Below are 15,938 nucleotides of genomic sequence, written 5' to 3' on the forward strand. Positions count from 1 at the left end.
AGGATAATTAGAACCAGAAAAAGGCCATTTAGATAGAATCCACTTAAATGGGGACCAAAATTTCATAATACAATTTTAAAAAGCTTTAGGACTTTATCTTGCCCAAAACTCTGAATATCATGAAAATAATTCTTTTAGTTTATATTTAACACAATTTAGAAGATCATTTTGACCATGGCTAACTCTTAGAATGAGCGATGCAAAAATCAAGTATTGATCGTTTGGAGAGGAATACATTTTTAGACAAAATTGTATGATTGTATATCGTGGTACTTTTTATTTATTTTTATTTGTTTAAAAATTTTATTTATTTATTTATTTTTGGCTGTGTTGGGTCTTCGTTTCTGTGCGAGGGCTTTCTCTAGTTGCGGCGAGCGGGGGCCACTCCTCATTGCGGTGCGCGGGCCTCTCACTATCGCGGCCTCTCTTGTTGTGGAGCGCAGGCTCCAGACGCGCAGGCTCAGTAATTGCGGCTCATGGGCCTAGTTGCTCCGCGGCATGTGGGATCTAACCAGACCAGGGCTCGAACCCGTGTCCCCTGCATTGGCAGGCAGATTCTCAACCACTGCACCACCAGGGAAGCCCCGTGGTACTCTTTAAATCCCATTTGACCTTGACATCACATCTTCAAGGTGGTCAGTTTTACAGGAATATTTGAGGTCCTAGTCGTTTTCCTTTGGGCCCTTTAGATTCTTCACTATTAAACTCTTTCTGTATTGAAATCCCTATCTCACCACCAACTTAAAACGTTTCTCTTAAAGATTGTTGCCTCATCCACCTGCTCAGTCCCCACTTGCCCTTGTTTCACCTGCTATTGGGGAAGTTCTCTAATGCCGTTTTGATTAACCTTGTGAAATTCTGTATTTGGAGGGCAAGATTTGCAATCAGGAAAGATGCAGACGGTGAACAAGGATGGAATTTTGAGTGGGAATTCAAGTCATTTAAATGACTTGATATTAGGAAATATCGTAGAGTTTTGAAGGTGTGCTTCCCTAAAAACGCTCCTAACCACGTGGGTTTTTGGGCAATGACCACTCAGATAACTGGGACCCCCTGATTTATTTGCATGAGTCCGTTGCAGTGTGCTCTGAGGAGAAGGCAGATTCGTGAGTGGGGACCTCCTGGTGCTGGTCTCATTTCTGCCAGGAAGTAGGTTTATGACCATGGATAAGCCACTTAACTTCTTTTGGTATAATTTACTAATCTGTGAAATGAAAAGGTTGAGCTAAAGTCCCTTCTGGTGACAAGATTCTGTGATTCTGAAGTGTTGCATATTTTTTAAATTTTTTATTTATTTATTTTTGGCTGTGTTGGGTCTTCACGCGCGGGCTTTCTCTAGGTGCAGCGAGCGGGGGCTACTCTTCGTTGTGGTGTGCAGGCTTCTCATTGCGGTGGCTTCTCTTGTTGCGGAGCACGGGCTCTAGGCCCGTGGGCTTCAGTAGTTGTGGCACACGGGCTCAGTAGTTGTGGCTCACGGGCTCAGTAGTTGTGGCGCTCGCGGGCGCTAGAGCTCAGGAGCAGTAGTTGTGGCACACGGGCTTAGTTGCTCCACGGCATGTGGGATCTTCACGGACCAGGGCTGTCCCCTCCATTGGCAGGCAGATTCTTAACCACTGCGCCACCAGGAAGCCCCAGTGTTGCATATTTTAAGCCTGGGAAGAGCTTTATCACTCTGTTTTCATAGAATCCTAGAATTTAATAATCAGCAACCAACTCTTTCTTGTAGTTTATTTGTGCTATATATCGATATGTAGATATCTATATATAATTTTAAGATGTATAAATATATATCTATATATATCTTATAATTTCCATAGCTACATCCATATGTGATCATACTTCTGGTATAGTTGTAATCAGCACTTTGGAACAATTTTAAATTCTGCTCTTTTCAATTGTGTTATCTCTTATAAGTGTTTGCCTATCTATTGTAATCTTAATATCTTTCTCTTTTTCACATTGATCTGTTCTAGTGACTGCCATTAATAACAATAATAATAATCCATTGAGTACATGTGTTTTGATATACTTCAGTATATCCTGCCCAATATATCCTGGCAACGGAGCATCTCTATACTTTAGAGTTTGGAGAGAGTTTTGGCTTCATGTTACCGGGGACATCTCTGTAGGGTAGACAGTTATGTAAAAAGAGCTTCTCATCCCGGTAGCACAGATCTGTGTGCACTGCGGTACTTAAATGCCTTTAGTTGCTACTGTAAACAGGAAGAAACATACTAAGGCAAAGGTCTGGCTAAGAGAAGCAGGGGGAGGGGCAAAGAAGGCTGGAAGGACGTTCCTTTTTCTGCTGCCAGCAGGGCAAATCGAGATCTCAGGGAGTATGGCATAAAGAAAGAAAGCTGGGAAGGACACAGAACCGGGTTCTGGATGCATTTTCAGAGGCAAGGTTGTCCCTGCCACACTGCACCTCGTATTCAGTCACCCGGGAGTGCTGGTGACATTTGGCTTCTGAAGTTGCACTGAGCCAGGTCCAGAGAACAAAGCCACCAGCCATCACCAGGGAGGAGCAGACGCGCTCACCGCAGTGAGGCAGCTGCAGACTGAATTAGCGAATGTTACGTGATTAAAAACGGCAGCACTTTCTATTTTAATTCTAGATCTGGGAGATTTTCATTGCATCCTTGGGGGATAGGAGTTTGTTCATCCGTTAAAATTCGATTTGCTACCTCTTGTCAAGATGAAGAAAGCATAACTGACACTCTTCCCTCCCCTCTGGTCATGTCCGCTCTGGTCTCTGGATATTGTTGGGTCCCCTGCATATGTGGGTGAACAGCTTGTGATGCTTTTTGACGTAACTTGTCACAATGGTGAGGTGGTTAGTGAGAAAGAAAGGGAAATTGGGGGTAACTTGGTTGTTTACAGTAGCTGAAGGCTAATGTTTCGAGTTAAGTCAGGTTAATCAAGGCAATTTTAGTCGTGATCAAAATGACCAAGTAGAAAAAACCTGTTATAGAAATTGTCAGTTTCACTTCCCATTGTGCGAGGCCTTATGAGAGTGAGGGATATCGATAAAGTCGGGTGAAGTCCAGTATTTTCAGAGGTTAACTTAAGGCAAATGAATTTATTCCATCTCACGTATGTATTCCTCAGCTTTAGAAGTTACATCCTGTAATTTAAAAAAAAAAATTTTTTTTTTTCAGATTCTAGCTACATTGGAGACTGGTCGTTTTCTGAAACTAAAGGAGAAGCCCAGGAAGGGATGGTGAATCCTTTTTGAGTTTCGAGTCGCAGAATAAAAGGTAAGTATTGATAATCTCACAATGTGTTTGCAATACTGTTGTGTCGACCAGCTGAAAAAGCAGCACACAAATAACCAAGAGTTTTGGATATTTGCTATCGCCAAAAAAACAACTCGTACTATTCTGATTTACTTATGGGATTTTTTTTTTTTTTTAAACAAAACTTAGAATATTCTTTTAAAATAAGCTTTCCAGATAGGTATACTGGAGCATTAAGGTGGGACCCAGCTGAGTAATTTACTTTTTTTCTTAGACTGCATCCCTGGGCACATCTCCCAGGCTTGGTCTGTGTGACATCCCCACATGTAGAGAGAGAATGTGAGAATTTCCAAGATAGAAGTTAGAGAAAGACAGCTAAAGTGTAGGGACTCATTTTAATCACACATAGATTTGATACAACGTAATCACCGGCAGCTGCCTTACCCTTTCCCCAGATCCAGGGCACTTAAGCCCCATGACGGCCGCCGCCCCCTGCCCCAGACACACCCTGTCTTTGGCTGGACCCCAGGAGCAGAGCACCCTCTCCCAGCCCCCGCATCCTAAAGCTGGGTATCCTCTCCCGGCCAGAAGTCCTCGCTGGATGCCCTCGTTCCCGTTTCCCAGAACTCACGGCAAAAACTCAGCACCACCGTTAGCTCACTTACTGTTTCCCGAAAGATTGTCTTTCCAAAATCTCTTGGCAGTATTTTGTCCTTATGTACAATGACAATTCCTGCCCTCAGCGTATCCATGTATTTTCCCCCTCTTCTTCAAATCGCTTTGCTTAATGATTGGATTTATAGCTAAAAAGACATCATATTTAAATTAATATTGATCTACATTTTTTTAAGCCAAATCAGTTTTAGGGCCCATGGGATGGGGATGTAAAGAAATATCAGGAGAATTTTTGAACCTCTGACTGTCTAGTGAACAAGCTGCCCTGCCTGGAGGAGGATCTCTGTTGATGGAGGTATTTCTGTAGAAACTGTACATCTGTCTGACAAGGATGTTCCAGAAAAGGAGCCTGGCTGGATTTGGGACAGGGTTTTCTAGGTTCCAAGCAAAAGGAATTCTGCAGTTTCTCAATTGATGGACCAAAGGAAGCAAAGTTGTCTGTATGTGTTTTTTTTTAATTCACATGTTTTAAAATTAAGCAAATATAGGGACTTCCCTGGCGGTCCAGTGGTTAAGACTCCACGCTTCCAATGCAGGGGACACGGGTTCCATCCTGGGTCAGGGAACTAGGATCCTGCATTCCACGTGGCACAGCCAAAAAATAAAAAAAAAAATTAAAATTAAAAAAAAAGAATAGGGGCTTCCCTGGTGGTGCAGTGGTTAAGAATCCGCCTGCCAATGCAGGGGACACGGGTTCGAGCCCTGGTCCCGGGAGATCCCACATGCCGCGGAGCAACTGGGCCCGTGCGCCACAACTACTGAGCCTGCGCTCTAGAGCCTGTGAGCCACAACTACTGAAGCCTGCACACCTAGAGCCCGTGCTCCTCAACAAGAGAAGCCACCGCAATGAGAAGCCCGCACACCGCAATGAAGAGTAGCCCCTGCTCTCTGCAACTAGAGAAAGCCCGCGCGCCGCAACGAAGACCCAATGCAGCCAAAAATAAATTAAAAAAAGAATAATTAAAAAAAATTAAGCAAAGATATTCAACTAGATTATTGCACATCTACTGAAAGGTAATTTTCTTTAACCTCTGATTCTCGAGCATATTTCCTGAAAGGCTGCCCAGGGAGAGAATGACTCTGTGGGCGTTCTTCTGTGTGACGTGGGCCTCAGAGGGTGCCGTTGGGGAGCCCAGAGAGCCCTGGAGAGCAGGGTGGGCCCAGGCAAAGCGCCCCCTGGATCAGGGTGCATGACAATTCGGATCCACAGAGGTGGGCAGTGAGACAAGGTGACAGATAATAAGCTGTCTGAAGCGGGTGTGTAGGTTTGGCTGGGCTGGGGGGGGAGATTATGTGAGTCGATTATAAACCTGACTGTTACGAGGACCTTTACGTGACCTTTGAACCCCACCTGCTCTGCCGCCCTTGAACCGCTAGTGTCTGCTGGGGAATGGCGGGGCGGTGGCCCTTACAGACAAGGGAAAGCACAGTGGGGTCCTCTGTTTATTGTTTGTTTTTGTTTATTGATTTTTATTTATTTATTTATTTTTGGCTATGTTGGGTGTTCGTTTCTGTGCGAGGGCTTCCTCTAGTTGCGGCAAGCGGGGGCCACTCTTCATCGTGGTGCGCGGGCCTCTCACTATCGCGGCCTCTCTTGTTGCGGAGCACAGGCTCCAGACGCGCAGGCTCAGTAGTTGTGGCGCACGGGCCCAGTTGCTCCGTGGCATGTGGGATCTTCCCAGACCAGGGCTCGAACCCGTGTCCCTTGCATTGGCAGGCAGACTCTCAACCACTGCGCCGCCAGGGAAGCCCCGGGTCGTCTGTTTTTGCAGATGTCTATATGTTTGAGCCTGTGAAGGCGTATTTGTGTTGTAACAAGGCTTTTCTGCCCCTACTTCCTCCTCAAGCCTCCCTTATTCCAGCAGAAGGTATTTTCTCCTCTTCCTTTCCGTGTGAGCATCACTCGGTCCTCGCCTGGTGTCGTTGCTTTGGTTCCTTTTACTAAGTATGTGGGAAGAGGTATTTCCTCTCTACCACTAGAATATTAACTCAGTGAGGAGAAGGATTTCTTTCTGTTTTGTCTGGTACTTGACACCAGGCACCTGGAACCGTGTCTGGTACAAGGAAGGTGCTTGATAAACATTTACTGAATGAGGTAACGATTTGCATCTTCCTGACCCGGATTCCTTAGGGGCAGGACCGTCCCTTCATCCGTGAACTTCTTGCTGGGCTGACACAGCGGCTGCTGTCCTCCCTGACTGCCGGTCTGTGGGGTGGGATCACTGATGCTTGGTCCCCTCGGAGGGGCTGGGGAGGCGTGCGCTGTGTTGCCACTGCCTTGGCGACCGTGGGTTAAGCTGTCAGCTCCTGAGGGCGTTTCCAGGATGCTTACAGGCGTGATGTGGAAGGGAAGCGAGGGCTGAGAGGCAGCGCGGTGTCTGGTGGGACCGTGCTTGCTGTGTTCACCAGCCCCTCCCAGGAAGCGTCTCTGATGGATGGGCTGTAGTTGGGGGGAGAGGCGAGGCAGGAAGGGCGTGTGCTGGTTGTCACAACGGAGCCTTGCCCTCGGGTCTGAGAGGAAGCCTGTGGTTGAGTCACGTGGCGGCAGAGTGTCTGTCCCTGATGGGGGTTAAGGCGGCCCCGGCCCAGCCCTGCTCTGTTTAAGTAAATAAAGGAGCGCAGACAGCGTGGAATGTGAGTTGCAGCAGGTGAGGAGTCTGACTGATGGAAAGTCAAATCTAATAATATCTTTGAGTAGCTGCCCTGAGGCTCAGTTTTGGTTGTTGGCTCCCCTCCTCCCAGGAGATCACAAGGAGGAGGGCCAGAGGCAGACTCTTCCAGAACCTCTGTGCTGAGTTTACCTGGAAAGGACATTGTAGGTACAAGACTTTAACCACAAGGCACAGTAGGAGTTGCCTTCTGGTCAGCTGGTGAGAACCTTTGAGCCGGTCATGAGATACTAATTAAATCAAACCGTGGACTTAACTCTCCTCCCCCCCACTCCTCTTCTGCTTCTCCTTCTCTCTCTGTCTCTGTCTCTCTCTGACTCTGTCTCTCTCCCTCTCTCTGTCTTTGTCTCTCTGACTCTCTCTCTGTCTCTCTGACTCTCTCTCTGTCTCTGTCTCCCTCTGTCTCTCTCTGTGTCTCTCTCTCTGTCTCTCTGTCTCTGTCTCTCTGACTCTCTCTCTGTCTCTGTCTCTCTCCCTCTGTCTCTCTCCTTCTGTTTCTCTCTGTGTCTCTCTCTCTGTCTCTGTCTCTCTGACTCTCTGTCTCTCTCCCTCTGTCTCTCTCTCTCTGTGTCTCTCTCTGTGTCTCTCTCTCTGTCTCCATCTCTCTCTGTCTCTGTGTCCATCTCTCTGACTCTGTCTCTCGCCCTCTCTCTGTCTCTGTCTGTCTCTCTCTCTCACACACACACTTTAGAAACGGTCAAGCCCGCCGCTGTCAGGCTCTGTGCTAAGGTCGCCGGAGTCTGTCTCGTCATCACCGACTATTTGTGAAGTCCTCACTCTGGTGTCCCATACCTGCTGCCAGCTTCTCCTCCCTCCTCTGCTGCATGTGCCCTGAGCCTCGCTCTCCAGCCCTTCCACGCTCTTCTGCTCCGCTCTCCCCATGTCATCCCTTCCCAATTTCCCCTGCCCGCTCCCTGCCCCGCCCCCGCCTCCAGGAAGCCCACCGGCTTGCAGCTCTGCAGAGCCTGGTGCTGCCCTGGGAAGGCTCTAGAGGGGCGAGCCCGGCAGGTGGTGACCGGCAGGCTGGGGAGTCAGGAGCCTCGGCTGCGACCATCTTGTCCCTCCCTCCCCTTGTCCGCTTGCACTGGACTCTGTCACCCTCCCGGGATGCTCAGGGCACTTGTTAGCGCCTGAGTCTCCGGCTGCAGTCTCAGGGCTGACGTCTAGTCTCAGCCGGCATAGAGAGCCCTCTGATGCAGGCTTCCATCCCCACCCGGTTGTCCCGTGTCCTAGTCACGCCTTCTGAAAATGCCAGGCGCGGCCTCAACCTCACGACCTCGCACACGCTGTCCCTACAGCCTGCAGTGCCCTTCCCCTTCGTCCTCAGTGGGCTGAACCTGACCGGTCACTGAAGCTGTCACCAGGGCCCTCCCCCAAGAAGCAAGGGAGGTCAGGTGCACCTGTTGGGAGAGGGGCTTCTGGGCCCCCTGGACAAAACTCATCTCAGAGTATTCGTGCCAGGTGGTGTGTTTTCGACGCCAATCTCCGCTGAACAGAGTTTGATAAAGGCAGGACTGGATCCCTGGTCTGTGACATCATCCCTCACACACGGGTGTTTAGAAAGTGTCTGCTCTCTGACTGTTGATTCTTAAGACTTCCACCCTGCACTCAGTGCTTTCTGTGTCAGGTTACTGTTTTTCTAACAGAGTATTTAGTAAAGAAGGCCCATCTGATGCACAGGGAGACAGAGCACGTCGACCGGGGTTGCCCTTCTTTCTTCAGGCAGCTTCGATGGCTTTATCAGCAGCTTTCCCCCCAAGGCTGTGCTGTGTGGGTTGATCACTACATTTGAGACTTCAGTAGAAGTTTAGTGGAGCAAGGGAATCCCTGCGTTCCCACAAACACCTGTGGAGCCAGGTGTTTTTCATTTTACACGCGGGCGGCTGTGGAAAACCGCTGCCAGGAGGTGGCCGCGCCTCCCATCAGCTCCCAGCAGCTCCCGGTCCCCTCTTCCTGAGTATGAGGGGAGAACCATGGCGGAGCAGAGGGTAAGGAGGGCGATGTCATGCTCACCCAGCTCTGGAGGCTTCTGCAGTGTATGGTTATCCCTGTTTGGACAAAAGCTTGTGCTCCGTGCTCAAAGTTGGTTGGCTGCATCCTGTGGACATAACTCCTCCAGGGAACAGTGTCTTAGCGCACCTCTGACATACAGCTGCCAGTCACAAATGCAGGGCTCAGGTGAGATTCTAGACCTGTCGTCTTGCAGATAAGCAGACTCTGGCTTCACTGCTGCGATCACTAGCATTTCTTCACTAATAGACTGCAGGGGCTGGAAAGGCTGCTCTCTGGGGTGCCTTCTTGCTTGCGTGTTTTGGGGTTCTCTGGGTTGAAGGTGGAGCATTACGATATGATGCATGTAGACTGGGAGCATCAAGTATGAATGACGTTTACTATAATTAACAAATCTTTGTGTAGCACTTGGGCAAGGGGGTTGGATCCCTCACAAGAACGGAAGGATGGAGGAAAGGGCATGGTTTTCCCTTCACTTGGAGGGGGCACAGGTGGGAGAAAAGTCAGTTTTATTCTTAGAAGAGCTGAGGGGATGAATGGAACATGGTTTGATGGAGAGGAAATGGCAACTACGGAGGGGCTGGGGGAGGAACAGAGGTGGTGCGCTTCTGGCAGCCGCCGGGGAACCGCAAGGGTAGGAGAAACATGCTAGTAAGGGGTCGTGGTGTTCAGCTTTCACACTGCGTTGTGCATATGACCTGGGCTTATTGAACTGATTGCTACAAAGATGTGTGGTTGGAAGAATCGTGACTCCCCAAAGAATCATGGTTCATGTCCTAATCCACCGAAGCTATGCATATATTAGGTTACATGGCAAATAGGAAGGTCTCAGCTGACCTTGAGATGGGGAGATTATCCCAGATGATCCAGGTGGGTGCAGTGTAATCACAGGGGTCCTCTGACGTGATGGAGGGACACAGGAGAGTTGAGTGTCAGAATGATGCCATGTGATAAAGTCTCTGTGCTTTGCTGCTTTGAAGATGAAGGAGGGACCATGAGTCAAGGAATGCAGGTGGCCTCTAGAAACTGGAAAGGCAAGGAAATGGATTCTCCCCTGGAGCCTCCAGAAGAGATGCAGCCCTGCTGACACCTTGATTTTTAGGCCAGTGAGACCCATTTCAGACTTCTAACCTCTAGCACTGTAAGATAATAAAGTTGTTTTAAGCCACCAAGTGTATAGTAATTTGTTACAGCAGCAATGGGAAACAGTCCAATACGGAAACCTGTCTCTACTTTGGAAATGTGAGACCCTCTTAGTTACGTATGAAATATAATGGAAAATTTATGGAAGATAAATAACTCAGAGAAGAATCTTGTCAAAATGAATTCTAAGCTCTCTCTAAGTTAATTTATTTTCGTGAAGTGAGGGCAAGAACTTTATTTCTTCACTGTTATATCCTCACTGCCTAGTTCATTTTTAAAATTCATTTTTAAACAAATGAATCTCTTCATTTAAATCCATGAAAAACCAAAACAACTATCTTTTCAAAGGAATTATTGGATGCTAAAGTGTATCACTATGATTAGAAATCTTAAATTCAGGCTCTTGTTATAGACAAAGAATATCATACTTTACATTGTCATTCAAAGATGAGAGGTTTGGTTAGAGAATTTTTTTGTAAGTTGTTGGGTGTAAACAGGAATCACTTTTGCTTTCTTGGGTTCTAGGAACTTCCTTGTACCTACACAAGGAAGGAGTGTTAACTTGCCCTTTGCCTTGTCAGTAAAGCAGCTGTAATATGTAGCAAGCTGTAGCCTTAAATCCACGACACCCCAGCCCCCCGCCCACCAAAGTGCTCATTGTTTGTGACACTTAGTTTGGGAAGCCTGGTACTATATACTAACCTATTATAAATGATCTTTGCCTGGCATCTTTTAGAATTACAAATACTTCTAGTGTTCATTTGCTATTTCTTGACTCGCTTATTTTCTGGAAGAAAAAAATCTTTGCCAGGATTTTGCTGTGTGTCAGGCCCTGGGGAAACAAAGGTAACTCAGATAGGGCACTTCCCAGAGAAAGCCGCCTTCTAGATGGGAAGAAAGACAAGTGTGTAGATAATGAGAGGACGGAACAGCCAATACTGAAATAATTTGTGATGCCAAGAGGAGGAAAATTCCAACTCTGCAGGGAGAACAGAGCCGAAAGGAAGAGACCGAAGGTCCAGAAGGACCTTGGCAACTAGAAGGGACAAGTATTAACTGCCTACTGAGTCTCAGCACTTTTACATGTAACTTTATCATTTCATTTTTACCCTGAGAAAAATGATATTCTAATGAAGTATCTTTGCAAAATCACAGAGCGGGATTCATAATCATTGTCTTCAGAGCCATTCATTTTAAAGCAGAGGTGGGCAGACTTTCTGTGAAGGGCTAGATGGTAAATATTTCAGGCTTTGGGGGACATATCGTCTCTGTCACAACTATTCAACTCAACTCTCGTGGCAGGAAACCAGCCATATAGAATATGGAAAGAAATGAGCATGGCTGTGTGCCAATAAAACTTTATTGACAAAAATGGACAGTGGGCTGGATATGGCCCAGGGGTTGCAGTTTGCTGATCCCTGTTCTAGAACAGCCATTATGGCTACTGTTTTGCTTTAGAATATTTCAGGAGAGGGAGATAATAGGTTTCATTAGCTTTACAGGTGGGTCAGTGACAGTTTCAAAATGGGTTATAGAATCTCACCAAGAAACAGTAGCAGACTGGATTAATAATGGAGGTTCAGACAGACCCAATTGTCTAACATTTCACATCGTCATGGTTAATATTGAACAGACCTCTGGGAATCCAGATATAATCCATCTTTAGGTCATTATAGATGAGTCCAAAGAGAAAACCACACTAATCAGTCTTGGCAGAGGATTTGACAGTGTGTGGGCATGTGTGTGTTTTAACTCTGAGATTTAAAAAAAAAAAAAAAATGGAAATAAAGAAGATTTGTCTGGAACCACTGGGAAGAAATAAGGTAAATATCTGAACGGATGACCTGGGAGAAGCCTAGAGTGTAAAGTCTCAATACAGCTGTCTTCTGGAAAAAGGCAGAAACATCTGGTTAGTGTAAAAATGAGGGGTGATGTGAAAGGAAATCACAAGTCCAGATTAGAAAAGCAGAATACATCTTGACATCTTAAAGCAACAAGCCAGAAAAAAATCTGTCCTTAATAGCTAACAGTGGGACTTCCCTGGTGGCGCAGGGGTTAAGAATCCACCTGCCAATGCAGGGGACATGGGTTCGATCCCTGGTCCGGGAAGATCCCACATGCCGCAGAGCAACTAAGCCTGTGCGCCACAACTACTGAAGCCCACACGCCCAGAACCTGCGAGCCACAACTACTGAAGCCCGCGCACCTAGAGCCCACGTGCCACAACTACTGAAGCCTGCACACTTAGAGCCCGTGCTCCGCAACAAGAGAAGCCACTGCAACGAGAAGCCCGCGCACTGCAACGAAGAGTATCCCCTGCTCGCCGCAACTAGAGAAAGCCCGCGCACAGCAATAAAGACCCAACACGGCCAAAAATAAATAAAATAAAATATATAAATTTATTTAAAAAAATAGCTAACAGTGTGGGAAAAGTCACTAAATTCAGAGATTTTGAGTTTCTTAATTTGATTTCTTAATCCTTTAGAGCAAAACAGTGAATTTTTTGGAGAAGAGATCTTTCCAAGAGTATATCCTGAGAGATACAGGGTGGTAGGAAAACACCTGGAAAACCATTAAAGAACTTCAAAAATGGGACACCGGGAAGCCATTTAGGTCACCTGTCCCAGCCCTACGTGACTAAAAGGACATTTTTCTCTTGGCTGATGAGAGAGAGCTTGAACGAGTGTGGTCACATTGGGGAGCTTATTTCTTTTGAGTAAAACTTAAAAAATCAAAAGCAGACCAAGTTTATAAGATGGTTACAAGTGTGGGTGGTTCCAGCTGGGTGGAAACATTTTCTCACCAACAGGAATCGGTTGAAAGGGTGTCGATTGTCTCCAGGGGTCCCCATGCTTGGCGCCCCCAAGTGTGTTTTGATCTGGTTCCCCATCCGGCTCTGTGCTGTTTCTCTTCAGGTTGACTTGGGGGAAAGAGGGAGGAAAAGATGGAAAATATGGGAGTTGATATCTTCCTGGAAGATGCTGTGGAGAGGTTAGCAAGCTAAGTTATTCCAACCAAAACAAGTTAAACTTTTCCTTGTGTTTTGAATCCTAGACACGAATCTTGTCTTGGATGAAACAGATGTGATTCTGGGGACGTGCACGGCGTCGTCCTGAGCTTTGGTGACTTTCCTGCCCCTCGCTCTTCCTTACAGGAATCAAACATGCTCCGGCTGTGCATTTATATGCTGTTTCTGGCCTCTTTCTAAGTTCCATGCAACTTCATAAAACTCAGAGTTTCCTCAACACAGAAATCTTAGGACTACTTGAAGAAAATAATCTGTAAAGCAGATAAATGTTTTGATGTGGATTACATCTAACAAACAGTGTTTATTGCAAAGGCTTTAACATGTAAACCAATTAAAGGGTCTTATAATTTGACTTCTCTTTCCCGTCAGACAAAGCTTTTTTGTAATGTAAATATAGTAAGGAATATCCATACTCTACAGTCTTGCTGACATTCTTTTCTTTTAGCAACGGTTAAATAAGGGGGATCTTCAAAGCCTTGGTGATACATTACAGAAAGCTTTGAAGTTTTTATTAGCTTCCCTGGAAATCTTTGTTTCCTGGAAAGTTCGTTAATGGTATATCTAGTTTCTTACACAAATCCATTTCTTAGCTGTCTATAGTGAATTACCTAGTCAGTGGGAATGCTACTGCAAGATAAAATTAATATCTAAACTGGTCCTGAGTCAGTTATTTCCACTGCAAAGCTTATGTAGTCATAAGGTATGATGTTACTTAGGTCAAATTAACCTTTCTTTATCTTAATTCACCTCTCGAACTCCCTGAAAGCAACATAATTTACATTTCCTAGCAACTCAGAGGGCTGCTCCCGTGCATGGAACTAACCTCCTGCATCAGCACCGTCCGTCATCTTCCATCTCAGTCGGTGGCATCATCCTGCACCCGGGGTCCAGTCTGCCCCTCCTCTCTGCATCTCCTCCTCCGTTGCCACCCAGTTCGGGGCTGACTGGCCCCGCCTGCCTGGCTGTGGTAGCCTCCTGTCAAGTTCCCTGCTTCTTCTTTCCCTCTTCCCCATCTACCTACCCCCCAAAGTCTGTTTTCCTCAGGGCAGCTAGACTGATTCTCTAAAACTAAATCAAGATCATTGTCTCCCTGGCCCACCCCCTGCAGTGCCTTCCGGTAACGCCGAATCAAACCCCAGGTCCTTCCCCGGCACAGGGCCTCTAGGACCTGTTCACCTGCGTCTGCCGGACGTTGCCTGCTGGCTTCCCCGGCGCCCTTCCTGCCCCTCACTGGGCTCTGGCCACACCGGCCACCTTGCTAGTCCCACCCCCATCTCAAAGCTTGAAACTTCGCACTGGCCCTTCTTTCCCCCTCCTAAACCCGCTCCCTCCACATACCCACCAGCTTTCTGGCCATTTCTTCCATGTCTTTGCTCAGAGGTGACCGCCTCAGAGACCTGACCATTTTATCTACATGAGAAGCCCCCAGCCTCTTACCCTGCTTTTCCTTCCTTCCTGCTCCAATTAGTGGGCATTCGGTCTCTGACTGATTCATCACTTGGTTTATTTGTCCATTCACTTATTTATAGTTCATCTGTCCCTCCCAAGAGAATGTAAACTCCATAAGGACAGGGAATTACAATGATAAACATGTATCTTTCATGCCTCACACACGTAGGCAATCATGACATATCTGCTGGGTACTGTATGAAGGAAAGAACCAGAATCGTTCACATTGCTTTTGGTCTGCACATGTAGAGCAAGTCATTGAACAGTTACGTTGTTCAATGGGACAGTGATATTTTTGATTTTCCTACCCTAATAAGGTTTCCAATTCAATAATCAGGGTCTGTATTAGATTTAGCTCTTGCCTAAAGCTCTTAGCAGTGACCTTGGTCGACCTTCAGTGTAGTTCAATATACGGAACATAGGTACCGTATGGACATAAGGACCTGGACTTCCTGGTGATGTAATGGTTTTAGAGTGGCAGTGTGTCCACGGACAGAGCCGCTGGCGTCTTACTTGCCTTCTTAGCGATTAGCAGGCACGTATATAGCACAAGGAAGAAAGAGCCAATACTCATGTCTATTTTTAGTACGGTAGAGTTCCCATAATTATCTAAACACTAAGAGGTTACTTTAAGAAATGTTATCAGACTAACGGAGCTTTTTCTCCTACCGGTGAGCAGCTAATCATCTTCCTGTAAATATTATATGAGAAGAAATTGGGGGAGGGGGTACATACAGGAAGGTGGATAAATGGTCTGTAGACCCTTGTAGACGATACCAAGAGCCCCATTCCATGAGGTAATTTTGTCAGCATAATTGCTCTGAGCTGCTTCTAAAAAGTCGGATGTATCGATACATAATTTACGTTCAGTGAAATTCACTCTTTTTAAAAGCGTACAGCTATGAGTTTCAGTATGTGCATACAGTTGTGTAACCACCATAATCAAACTATAAGTTTTCATCCCCCTGAAATGTTCCTCATGCCCCACTGTAATCACCGAGCCCCGACCCCTGGCAACCACTGATCCGTTTTCTGTCCTTACAGTCTCGCCTTTTCCATCATGCCCTGTAAATGGAATCATGCAGTCTGTCGCTGTTGAGATGCACCAGCGCTGTTGTGTGTTATCGGTAGTTTGTTCCTTGTTATTACTGAGGAGTGTTCCATTGTGGGTGTAGAGTTTGCTGATCCCGTCACCAGGTGAAGGACATTTGCGTTGTTTCAAATTTGGGGTGATTATGACTAAAACTCCAATAACAGTCATGTATAGGTTTTTATGGGAACATTTTCATTTTTTCCCGAATAAAAATCCTAGGAGTGGGGTTTCTGGGTCGTATGGTAAGTACGTGTTTAGCTTTATAAAAACCTGCCAAACTGATTTCCAGAGTGGCTGTTTCCTCTTCCCACTAGGAAGGTATGGGAGTTTCCTGAGCTGCTTTCTAATCCTCAGGGTCGATGCCCAGAGGATTTTGCCTTCTTGAAGAGAAACCTCGGGATTTATCTCTCCCCTCTTCTCCCCTCAGTTCTGTGTTGCAGTCTCTTCTACTTGGACCTTTAAGTTACTTTTTATTTAAAAGTCTTTCCGCTCTTCCTTATTGCCTGAGTTTCCTTTTTCTTTATCGCACCCGTGCAGTGCCTCGTACCCAGCAGATACTAAGTACGCACCTGTTTGACTTGGTTGTGATAAACTAGATTAAACTGATCTCCAGGGCAGAGACGGCCCACAGTGGG

At 46.5% G+C, this 15,938-nt stretch overlaps 1 protein-coding gene across 6 annotated transcripts in view; it reads left to right on the top strand.

The window, feature by feature from the left end:
* Positions 1-15,938, top strand: part of SVIL (supervillin) — a 234,520-nt gene that overhangs the window by 39,333 nt on the left and 179,249 nt on the right. For all 6 annotated transcript variants that reach the window (XM_057544478.1, XM_057544481.1, XM_057544484.1 and 3 more), the window contains exon 2: positions 3,159-3,257. The gene's annotated coding sequence lies outside the window, so the exon portion shown is untranslated. The remainder of the gene's footprint in view (positions 1-3,158; positions 3,258-15,938) is intronic.

Source organism: Balaenoptera acutorostrata, chromosome 3 (genome assembly GCF_949987535.1).
Source record: "Balaenoptera acutorostrata chromosome 3, mBalAcu1.1, whole genome shotgun sequence".
NCBI lineage: Eukaryota > Metazoa > Chordata > Mammalia > Artiodactyla > Balaenopteridae > Balaenoptera > Balaenoptera acutorostrata.